We start from the raw sequence: 11,645 nt of genomic DNA, 5'->3' as shown, positions 1-11,645 counted from the left end.
GGGGTCCCTGCGAAGGCAGCGCAACATGTGCACAGCCATGGGAAACAAGTGGGCCCTGCCAGCAAGATCTTCCTCGTCCTCGCCATTGTCCCATAACGTATGCCTGTCCTCTTCCTGTGCCATGTCGTTGTCCTCCTCAAACCGGCATCCACGTACAACGCCTGCTGCACTCTGCTCCTCCTCCTCATTCAGGTTAGGGACCTCCAACTCTTCCACTACCTGCTGTGAGCCCTCCTCTGAGCTGGACTGTGCTGCCATCTGCTCCTGTTCTTCCAACTGCCTCAGGGCTTCATCCCCACGCTCAATTAAATTGTCCATTGCCTGCTCCAGTAGACAAACCAAGGGCACCCACTGGCACACAGAGGCCCGCTCCTCACTGACCATCTTGGTTGCCTCCAGGAAGGGACTCAGCACCAGGCATACTTGCTGCATCAGTGTCCACTGAGTGGCAGTAATCATGGGGACTTGCTGGTTGCTGGGGACACTTGGGTCTAGCATGTAGGCCCTAAGAGCCAGCCGGTGCTGACACAGCCGCTCCAACATGGCCAGAGTCGAATTCCAGCGAACTGGCATGTCGATGATCAGCCGGTGTTGTGGCTTTCCATACTGCTGCTGTAAGGTGGACAAGAGTGCAGAGGCAGTGGCTGACAGGCGGAAAAAGCATACCACCGCCCAGGCATCCTGCAGCAGCTCGCTCATCCCCTGGTAGGTGCGCAAGAAGCGCTGCACCACAAGATTGAGCACGTGGGCCAAGCAGGGGATGTGCTGGAGGTTTCCCTGCTGCACTGCTGCCACCAGGTTGGCCCCGTTATCGGCTGCCACATACCCCACTTCCAGGCCTCTGGGGGTCAGCCACCTCCGCTCCTGCTTCCTGAGGGTGGCCAGGACGTTGGTGGCCGTAAGCCTCTCCTTCCCCAGGGTCACCAATTTTAAAAGGGTTTGGCAGTGCAGAGGCTTGGCGCTGCTGCTGCCGAGGCGGGCTTGCTTTCCGGGTGCAGAGGGAGTGTCGTGACAGGACCCTTCTGCATCCCCCCTGATCCCGCGTGGTGGCACCACTAGCTGGGCTGATGCGCTCTTGTCCTCCCTCCCTTCCATCAGTGTCACCCAGTGGGCCGTAAAGGACAGGTAGCGACCTGTCCCAAATCTGCTACTCCACGAGTCCATGGTCACGTGGACCCGCTTGCCCACAGAGTAGTCCAGGGAACGGGCCACGTTTTCCACCGCAAACTTGTGGAGTGCTGGGATCGCGCTCCTGCTGAAATAGTGGCGACTGGGGACTTCCCACTCGGGGATGCCAAATTGGAGCAGCGTCCGCATGGCGCTCCCCTCCTGCACCAGGGAGTAGGGAAGCAGCTGTGATGCCATGGCCCGGGCCAGCAAGCCATTTAGTTTGCGGATCCGCCTGTGGCTTGGAGGCAGAGGCTTGGTCAGACCCTGAAAGGTGTCGCTCAGCAGGGTCTGGCGACGCTGGGATGCAGGGGAGACAGAGGAGAGAGACGAGCAATGGCTGCCAGCCTCAATGTCTGTGTCCTGAGTAGCCGAGGTGGAAGAGCGCTTGCGTGCTACTACTGCTGCTGCTGTGGGGGATTCACGACCCTGAGGGAGGGATGATGCTGCTGCGCTGGTGGGCCTTCTGCTCTCAGGAACCCCTGCCAGCAGTGCCTGCTTCCTCTTAAACTCCGCATACTCGCGGCAGTGGCGGCTTCTCAGGTGGCCCTGGAGGGATGAGGTACCCATCTTGCTCAGACTTTTCCCACGGCTCAATCTTTTGCTGCATAACCTGCACACCGCATACCTTTTGTCATCAGTACATTCCTCAAAGCAATCCCACACTGGTGACTTTAATTTACTGCGGCCCCCACTAGCAGAGGGTGCAGCGGAACAATGTGTGGTAGTAGTTGCCGGGGGTTGCATGGTGGTGGTGCCGGCTGAAGCAGTGTCCTGTCTACTTCCTCCACGCCCACTGCTGCCGATGCCCCTGCCTGACATATGGCGATATCCTTGCCTAGGCCGAGGTGACTCGTCATCCTGCTCTGACCATTCTTCCCCGGACTCAGCAGGCTGCGCATAGTTAGGGTCCACAACGTCGTCATCATCAGCAGCATCATCATAATCCAGCTCTTCCTCTGACTCCCTCGCCTCCTCTTCTGTCCCTACATCCCCAGACACAGACCCCTCTTCTTCATCACCAGAACTCAACAACGCTTGTGATTGTGGCCCGATCTCAATCTCTGCCACATCAGTCCCCAGTAAGTCCTGAGCTTCTTGCATCAGCAGGTTCCCAGATGCCGGACTGAGGGACAGAACGCTGTCATCCTGGGAGGGCTGCTGACCAGTGGGTGCTGGGGTGGATGTCACAACAAGCGTGGGACGTTGGCTGCTGCTGCTGCTGCTTGGAGTGGTGCTCACAGTAGAGGTCTGGGAGGAAGTCATGATGTCCATGAGTACGTCAGGTTCCATTTGCTCATCCACCACACGGGGACCAGAAACTTTAAAATATTTGGACAATGGCGTCCGCTGACTCGGCCCAGGCTTTGCTGCCCCCCTTTCTGCTGCATCACGACCACGTACAGCTGGGCGTCCTCTCCCTGGACGTGGAGCAGTCCCAGAAGTGGCTGAGGCAATTGAACTCCCTTTTCTCTCATCCCGCGAAACCCTGCCAGACATGTTGCTAGTAATGAATCACTGGATGCAGTGGGCACAGTACAAGGTCACTGAAGGATGCACCAGGCACAGTACAACGGCACTGAAGGATGCAGTGGGCACAGTACAAGGTCACTGAAGGATGCAGTGGGCACAGCAGTGGGCACTGGATATACAACTAGGTCACTGAAGGATGCAGTGGGCACTGGGCACAGTACAAGGTCACTGAAGGATGCAGTGGGCACAGCAGTGGGCACTGGATATACAACTAGGTCACTGAAGGATGCAGTGGGCACAGCAGTGGACACTGGATATACAACTAGGTCACTGAAGGATGCAGTGGGCACAGCAGTGGGCACTGGATATACAACTAGGTCACTGAAGGATGCAGTGGGCACTGGGCACAGTACAAGGTCACTGAAGGATGCAGTGGGCACAGCAGTGGGCACTGGATATACAACTAGGTCACTGAAGGATGCAGTGGGCACAGTACAAGGTCACTGAAGGATGCAGTGGGCACAGCAGTGGGCACTGGATATACAACTAGGTCACTGAAGGATGCAGTGGGCACACAAGGATGTCACACTGTGTAATGAGGTGCTTATATGCCAGCGAGCGAGCAGTGGGCACTGGGCACGGCACAAGGTCACTGACAGAATGAATGAACAGCGCTGGCAGAGAGTGGCGGTGCCGGCGGTGTGACTGGCTGCCTGCAAATAGTACAAGTGAAGTGTATAACTGTCACTGAAATAATATACAAGTGTGTAATGAGATGCTTATATGCCAGCGAGCGAGCAGTGGGCACTGGGCACGGCACAAGGTCACTGACAGAATGAATGAACAGCGCTGGCAGAGAGTGGCGGCGCCGGCGGTGTGACTGGCTGCCTGCAAATAGTACAAGTGTATAACTGTCACTGGAATATACAAGTGAACACTGCAGCTGCACTAACCTGCCTGCCTGCACTACACACAGATAATCCCCACTCCCACTACACTGACTACACTGCAGCACTGAACCTGCCTGCACTACACACAGTTAAATAATCACTAGACTCCCACACTTTCACTACACTACACTGACTACAACTAACTACAGCAATCACTCACTGACTAGCTAACTGTGTACAGTATAAGAGCAGTGTTAGCAAAAAAACGCTTTGTTTTTAACACAAGAAATGCACTTGCTCAAACAACAATGGCCTGGAGATAATCCTCTCAGCACCACAGTCTAGCAAGGACAGAGCTTTTCCATCATGGCCGCCGCTTTATATTCAGGAGGGGAGGGCATAGCTCCCCTCCTGTGATTGGTTGCTAGGGCCTGGCTGGGGCCCTCTGATTGGCCTGCAATGTGTCACTTCCGCATAGTTTGACGCATTTCCGCTAACCACGACTTCAGCGCCGGGTTTCACGAGCGTGAATGCGGATTTCTGCCCGCATTCACGCGAAGCCGAAGCAGATTTTCGTGGTTGAAAATCACTGCTCTTCAGAGAAAAAAAAAAAAAGGAGGGAAACTTACAATTGACCCCCTTAAATACTCTCTCATAATTGGATTCACCTGTGTATGTTGGTCAGTGGTCATTGAGCTTACCAAGCCGATTTGAGTTCCAATAATTAGTTCTAAAGGCGTTGGAATCAATAAAATGACAACAGTGCCCACATTTATGCACCTGCCTAATTTTGTTTAAACAATTATTGCACACTTTCTGTAAATCCAATAAACTTAATTTCACTTCTCAAATATCACTGTGTGTGTCTCCTATATGACATATTTAACTGACATTTTTTATTGTAATAACCAACGATTTATACAGGAAAATCATGACGATTAACAAGTTTGCCCAAACTTTCGCATCCCACTGTATACAAAGGCATAACACACCATTTCACCCCTCCCCCCCCCCCCCCCCCAAAAGGAATGTTTGTGTTTGATAGTGATGAATACCAAAGAGAACAGTGAAGAGAAGGCGGGAAATTTCTCAAACACTCATTTGACCTTTTTTTGCATTTATCTACAGTTTTTTTTGCCACTTTCCCACCACTTTTTTTGGGCCTCATTTTGTTTGCTATTTTTTCATCTTCACCTGATTTCAATAGATATTCTTTCTTCCACTTTTCAAGCATATTCCACCAGAAAAGCAACAGATATCTCGTATGTAAATGTGGCATCAAAAAATGGAAAACCAAGAAAGGTGATCACATCTCGACTGTCACCATTTGTTGTGGTAATATTAGATCATATGACCTAGTGATGCCTACAACTTATGCTACAGAAGATTGTGTGAGTAAGGGCCCTGACACAATGAAGAGAATTTTGCTGGTTGTTTGTGTTTTTTTTAAACGCTTCTATTTACTCCTTGGCGCCAAGATGGCGCCATCTTCAGTATGTGGGTGGAACCGCTGTGGTCTGTCCGCAGCTCTAAAGATCATCCCGGCTCCTGCATCCCCGCAGATGGACCACATGGGCAGCTACACCGCCGCTGCCAGGGGAACTGGAGGACACTGTATTTAAAGGCACAGAGTCTGCTCCACCACAGTAAGTCCGATGCTGCCACAGCTGCCTGCACACTTCCAGGCCATCAGATGCTGCTGCTGCCTGCACACTCCCCCAGTTAAAATCCTGGAGTCTCTTGTCTGGAGCTTCTATCTTCCCCTGGGCTAGGCCAATGCACGCCAGCAAGCAGCACTCTACCAAGCTACAGATCCAGCACAGGACTAGCCCTAGGTCTAACCCAGCCCTGCATGGAAGTTATGGAAACTGCATCGTAGAAGCCATGCATCAACCTCAGTCACTTCGACGCCTAGTACATTTCAAAACTTTAGGTACCAATCTTTGCAGCGGACAAAGACAGTCAGTGAGACAAAAACTGACACTAACCGACCAGGTTGCGCCGCAATCCTAGGGGGACTCTTTATCACTGTCCTTTTCACTTTCTCTCTCTCTGTCTCTCCCCTTGGGTTAGACTGGGGGGCATCTGATTCGAAGTATCGCTGCAAAGCGTTTTGAGTGCCTTGGACGGCAGCGAATTACCCCCCTGATCCTTTCCCAGGATTCATCTTTTATGTATGCTTCTATCTATGCTTTATTTCTATGCCTGTGTTTCATTGTTCCTACTGTATATGCCTGTATGTATCTACTACTGTATGTACCACCACCGACCCTGTTGTGCCAAAACCAATTCCGGGCACAACTCACATTGTACTTGGAGAAATAAATTCTGATTCTGGTTCTAAAATCTTACTTACTTTAAAATAGCCAAAGTCATGTCCCCCCCCCCCCCCCCCCCCCCCCAAAAAAAGGTGCAAATTTAATGGAAGTCAATGAAAATGATTCTTTATAAATGAATACAATCTGCAAAATGTTCTTCGGAGTGTCAGGACCCTAACTCATATATCTCTAATTAAATGCACCCTGCAAAAGTCAAAAGTATTTTTCCACATAGAAAGCAGCATTGCTATAATGTAACGATTGCTTTGGGCTCGTAGTTATGACTAAGCATCCATTCCAGTGAAATGCTGATCATTCCTAAGGCTGTGAAACAGTACTGTTTGTGTCACTGAGTGAGATCCTGCACAACCTGTAAACCCACATAAAGGTCTTCAGGCTAACACTGAAATCTGGCAGCACTTTACAGAGCAACAGAGCCTGGCAGACCTGAAGTACAGGGCCATCCATTCTTCAGCTTTATACACATGCTAGATGGGCCTTGGCTGAGATGATCATTAGGTAGCATGTCGGTTTACAATCTAGTATGTGTACAGCTTCAGGATGACACAATTTAGTGACCCACCACAGCAGATTGCTAAACGCTGAGTGAGCACATAATCTTCCTCAGTTCCAGCGTTGCAGTACACTGCTCACTTATGCACCGGATCAGAGAATAATGGCGCACAGCGCTGATGTATAAAAATGGCGCCGCATTAAAAAGATACACTTATCGCTATTTATCGTTTGTACTGCATGATAATGGCGCACGGGGAAAAAAGAAAAAAAACGGCACACAGTAACGCTATTTAACAATAGCGCCGTTCATATACCAAACAGCAGACCTTATTGCGCACAGTAACGTTATCTTTCAATAGCGCCCTACATAAGCCAACTGCATACGTTATTTCGCAGCAGTGGAAACCCGGCCTAAGGGTTCACTTGGTGTTTGATGCACACACCCTTTTTGCAATACGTTAACTAACTATAATACACTTTGTGCAGGATAGGACTGCAAACTGCATTACATTTTATATATAACTAAAATGTATTATACTGCGTTGTGTTTATATGTAAACATCAACGATTTGAAAATAAAAATAGCAATTAATCCAGATAAAAATAATCACTTTAAAGGGATACTGTAGGGGGGGGGGGGGGGGGTCGGGGGAAAATTAGTTGAACTTACCTGAGGCTTCTAACGGTCCCCCGTTAGTGGCTGTGTGGGCACAGGATGTCTGCGGGGGACCATTAGAAGCCCCGGGTAAGTTCAACTCATTTTCCCCCGACCCCCCTACAGTATCCCTTTAAATGAAGACTACTATCAAGAGCGTTAGAGTGATTAATATCAATTAAAAAGTTTACGTTTTTAAGGTCACGATTTCTTAACGGTGATTAACAATTAACTGTTAATGTTAAACAACAATAAGCGGATGATGGATTAGCTGCATCACCGTGCGCCATTATTCACAGGCGCCATTTTCGTATGGATCCCTCATGCACAGCCATTCATCCCTTCCCATTGAACAGTACATGCTGCACACATGATCCCCAAAATATTACTGGAATGGTCAAACTATGTTTGCTAAGGGCGACATTATTTGAGCGTATCTACAAGGCTTTACCTTGATTTTTTTGTGCTACAGTATGTAAATTATCATACGTCCAAGACTGACTGACAGCCGCCGCGCACCTACTCATGCATGTGCACGTTCCTGATTAAAAGTAAATGATTGCAGCTATAGCAAACAGGGCCTGAAAAGTAAGTTGTGAAAAAGTTTTGCAAGTTGACAACAGTTAGTGACAAAGGCACAATTAAAAAAAAAAATAAAAAATTCTTCCCAGTTGCATTTTAACCCCTACCAAGCCTATTAACACCTTGTATTTGATTGAAGTTTTGTTTGCAGGTATACAAAGAAAAGTAGATGAAAATTTCAAACTAAGTTCTAACTGCTTGACCGTGCTTACTCTGCCGCCGGGCCCTGCCATTATCACAGAGGCTATGGGTCTACTGGTATGCCAGTGAAACAAAAAGATGAAGTTGTGTTGAGTAGCGGTGCAGAAAAATGACTGAAGAGTACATTTTCTGCACAAGTGGGAACCAGGCCTAAGGACTCTTTTACACGAATGGCTGACAGCTGCGCACTTCCCTGCTTGTCAGACACTGCTTTTTCTGTGCAGGGTGCTTGTAGCCGGCTACAAGCGGCCAGCATTTGCAGCGGCTACTGCATGTGCATCCAAGCCAGCGGTAGCCAGTCCTGGACGCTACATGCAGCGTTCTTACTGCTTGTCGAACGGTTGCTTTGTTTTGCAGCCGAAGAGCGCTTGACCCCAGCAATCGATGTCTGTAAACTGAACATCTGAAAGATCCCCAAATCTAATAAGCCCTACATAAGGTTTCTATTCTCCTTTCTCTAATTAGCCTCTATTCACAATTAATTACCACATGCGGTAACGAAGTGACGGAAAATTAAATACTTAAGTATGACCATGTCCACATTCACAATGTTTTCCGCCTGAAATTACCATTAACATGTCGGTAAAAATGTGTCATTTTAGACATAACTTACCCAAAAATGAAATGCATAATGAAAGAGAGTGCATGGTTTCATCCTTAATTACCTTTATCACCTGGAAGTACCTGGCGCTATTCTTCACTTCACATCCAATTGCATGTAGTCTAGAGCCTTCAGGGCTGCGTTTGCTGGACTTTGGAATTTTTCCACAGAAAATGCTGATACTTTACGCACTAATTCAGCACTTTTAACAAACTTTTTTAAACTATTATCGCCATGTTATTTCACTGTACTGACCTTTACTCGCTCTTTGAAAAAAATGTATGAATGTGGAAAATAAAACAAAAACGGCAATTACCAATGTTGGTAATTTTTTTTTGTTAAAAATGTCTGTGAATGAAGACCATCGTGGTCTCTTTAGATAAAAAGTCACCAAGAAAGTCAAAATAAATGCTCACCTTGACTATGTTTATAATTATTTGATCACGTTGGACAGAGGATGTCTGCAGCATTACCGGTAATTGTTGCTAGAAAGCCCTTTTTATGCCCATGGGGATGGTTTTTATTCTTTGCTTACATTGCACAGCTATGTTATAAATAGAAGAGTCGCTAGGTGTCAGCACAGCGTCAAGCAGCTTGCAGCACGAGGAGCTGAGAATTTGATGAGTCACGGTGCTGTTGCTTGTTGTAAGGTGATCTCCCTGCCGAAGCAGCAGATAGAAGTAATCTGTGGCTTCTACTGTCAGTGCAGAAGGCTGTATAGCTGAACACGGAAGAGCCGCATTCACACTGGAACCCTAACCTGGTAAGTGCAGCGCATACCGGAGTCACGTGCAAACTCACACCTGCACCGAGAAGTGGTACAGCCAATGACACGCTTTCTCACTGAGCTGAATAACTAGTACCTTCGTGCATGTCACTGTGCCTGGCTGGCCAAATGGTATGAATGAATGGTTGCGATTTTTATTTGTTTTTTGTGTTTCTTTTTTGTTGGTGTGACTGAGGGGAACGATGCATCCTGCAATGGTTTAATGCTTTTTATTTGCAATATACAGAACACTGGGACTCTGATCAACAGAGATTTTTTTTTTTTTAAAGGACCACTCCAGCGGAAAAAAGTAAGTAGTTTAAAATCTGACAGAACCAACAGGTTTTGGGCCAGTCCATCTCCTCGTGGGGGGATTACAAGGTTTTCATTTATTTCAATAGCATTTTCTGTAGTTTTTTTTAAGTGTAACTGCCAAAATAGAGTGCAAGTGACTAGGGAGACTGGCAGCTTCCTATTTGGCAGTTAAACTGTCGTACAGGAAATGCTTTTGAAAATAATGAAAACCCTGAGATTCCCCCATGAGGAGATTGACTAGTCCAAAACCTGACAGTTCTGTCAGCTTTTAACTGCTTTAAAGGCTCCTTTCACACTATGCGTTGGTATGTGATGCTGTGTTGGTATGTGTATGTGATGCTGTGCAATAGCAATGCAGCCGGAAATTCTAAGTGCGCAGTAGCGTTGTGGCGAAACCATACAGTGAGGTGCATACAGTACAATGAAAGTATGCTAAATTGCTAGTGTAAACGCTGCATCCTGTGGGTTATATACCGACAGGACGCAACACCCCAAGCAATGCGATAGCCCCATAGGAATATTGTTGCAACGTGTTGTGGTACAAAGCAAAAGAAGCCAAAAGGAAAACTCTTTTTTTGCTGTGATGCGCTGGGTTCAGTCAGGATAATGCTTGGCATGCAGTGTTTACAGGGTAACGTGCACATTTACAGTGGCAGTGAAACTTCTTTTCATTGGTATCATATGCTTCACTATATGCACTGCATTTAATGTCTAACATGCAATGCAAATTTCCGTCAGCGCTGCAGTGCTCAGTGTACATAGTGTGCAAGGAGCCTTAAGGTGCCCATACATCTAGCGATGAAGAGCAGATTCGACCAAGAGACAAATCTTTCTTTTATTGAACCTGATAAGAGAGAGATCTGTCAGCTGCCCATACACCACAGACGGAATCCCAATCGATTTCAGCATGAAATCTCTCGGGAATCTGCCTTGTGCACCGCATACGCTGCTTTCCCATTAAGTCAACGTCCACCCAGTGCCTGTATAAAGTGTATATATTACCTCTCCACGGCCTCCGCTTGTCCCCCGCTGACTGCCGGGCACATTCTCCTCTCCATACATGCACCCCCATGGTCGATTGGCCGCCAAGTTGCTTGATGTAAGGCCACCTTTAGCCCTTGCCAGGGAGTGGCAGTGGTGGAGTAAGTAGTAAAGGGAACTTTGAGAATCTCTCATAAAGAGATATACTAGTACCAAACCCTTAGGAAAGAGGCTCAGAGCGGTCAGTTTAAGGTCATGTTCACACTAAGGCTAGAAACCCACTAGGAGCGATTTTCTGAGCGCTTTGCGATTTGAAGACTCTTGCTAATGTAATGCTATGTGTGTAATCCCACTGGAGCAATGGGATTTTATAAAAATCCCCCATAGCATTGCATTAGCAAGAGCTTTTTCAAATCACTAGCGAATAGAAAACGCTCCTAGTGGGTTTCTGGCCTACGACTTGTAATTGCATAGCAAACGCTCTGCGATTATATTGTAGTGGGGCTTTACATTGGTGCATTACTGGATGATCTGCACATTTACAGTTGCAGTGAACTATACTTTTTATGTATTGTATGTATCGTATTGCATGTGTACCACACAATACCAGTTTTTTGCCTCCGTTGTGGGCGTTGCATTTTTGTGAAAAGCGCTTAGAAAATCGCTTTTCAAAAAAATGCAACGCCCGCCCAAGCCCCGGGAATTGAAAGAAAAAAAAGTGTCAAAAAAAGCCCAACGCGAACACTAAGGCGAGAGGAACGCAATGTAAACGAGGCCTCAGTGATAGCTACAAAGGAAAAACTGTAAAATGTAGAAACCTGTACACATACTGATGTACATTTGATTTGGTAGCTACAGAGGAAAAATAAATGTAATTTACAGTTTAGTGATAGTGGTGCTTATAGATCTTTATATTATAAGGTTAGAAACCAAACCTCAATTCAGCTTGATTTCCCTAGTTGAAGATGAAAGCAGACAGTGATATGAGACATGAGCCCTGTTGATTTGATGTAAGGCTACGTTTCATACAACTAGGCGAATCTGCATACATTTTTTTTAAAAAAAAGTATGAATTTGCATGCGTATGCGAATTCACGTGTGTTTGCGGGCGGTTTTCTCATGCAAATTTGAATGTGTACTTTTTTTTTTTTTTTTTTTTATACTTTCCTGTCGCCATCCA

The 11,645-nt window shown here is 47.1% G+C and overlaps 1 protein-coding gene across 1 annotated transcript in view; it reads left to right on the top strand.

Moving 5' to 3' along the window:
• Window positions 1-9,052: 9,052 nt before the first annotated feature.
• The window catches only part of AIFM2 (AIF family member 2), a 62,119-nt gene continuing 59,526 nt past the window's right edge, over window positions 9,053-11,645 (top strand). The window contains exon 1 of the mRNA XM_068257468.1: window positions 9,053-9,166. The gene's annotated coding sequence lies outside the window, so the exon portion shown is untranslated. The remainder of the gene's footprint in view (window positions 9,167-11,645) is intronic.

The sequence above is a fragment of the Hyperolius riggenbachi genome, chromosome 10 (assembly GCF_040937935.1).
Source record: "Hyperolius riggenbachi isolate aHypRig1 chromosome 10, aHypRig1.pri, whole genome shotgun sequence".
NCBI lineage: Eukaryota > Metazoa > Chordata > Amphibia > Anura > Hyperoliidae > Hyperolius > Hyperolius riggenbachi.
The sequence above is the reverse complement of the archived record's forward strand: the minus strand, read 5'-3'. Positions and strand labels throughout refer to the sequence as shown.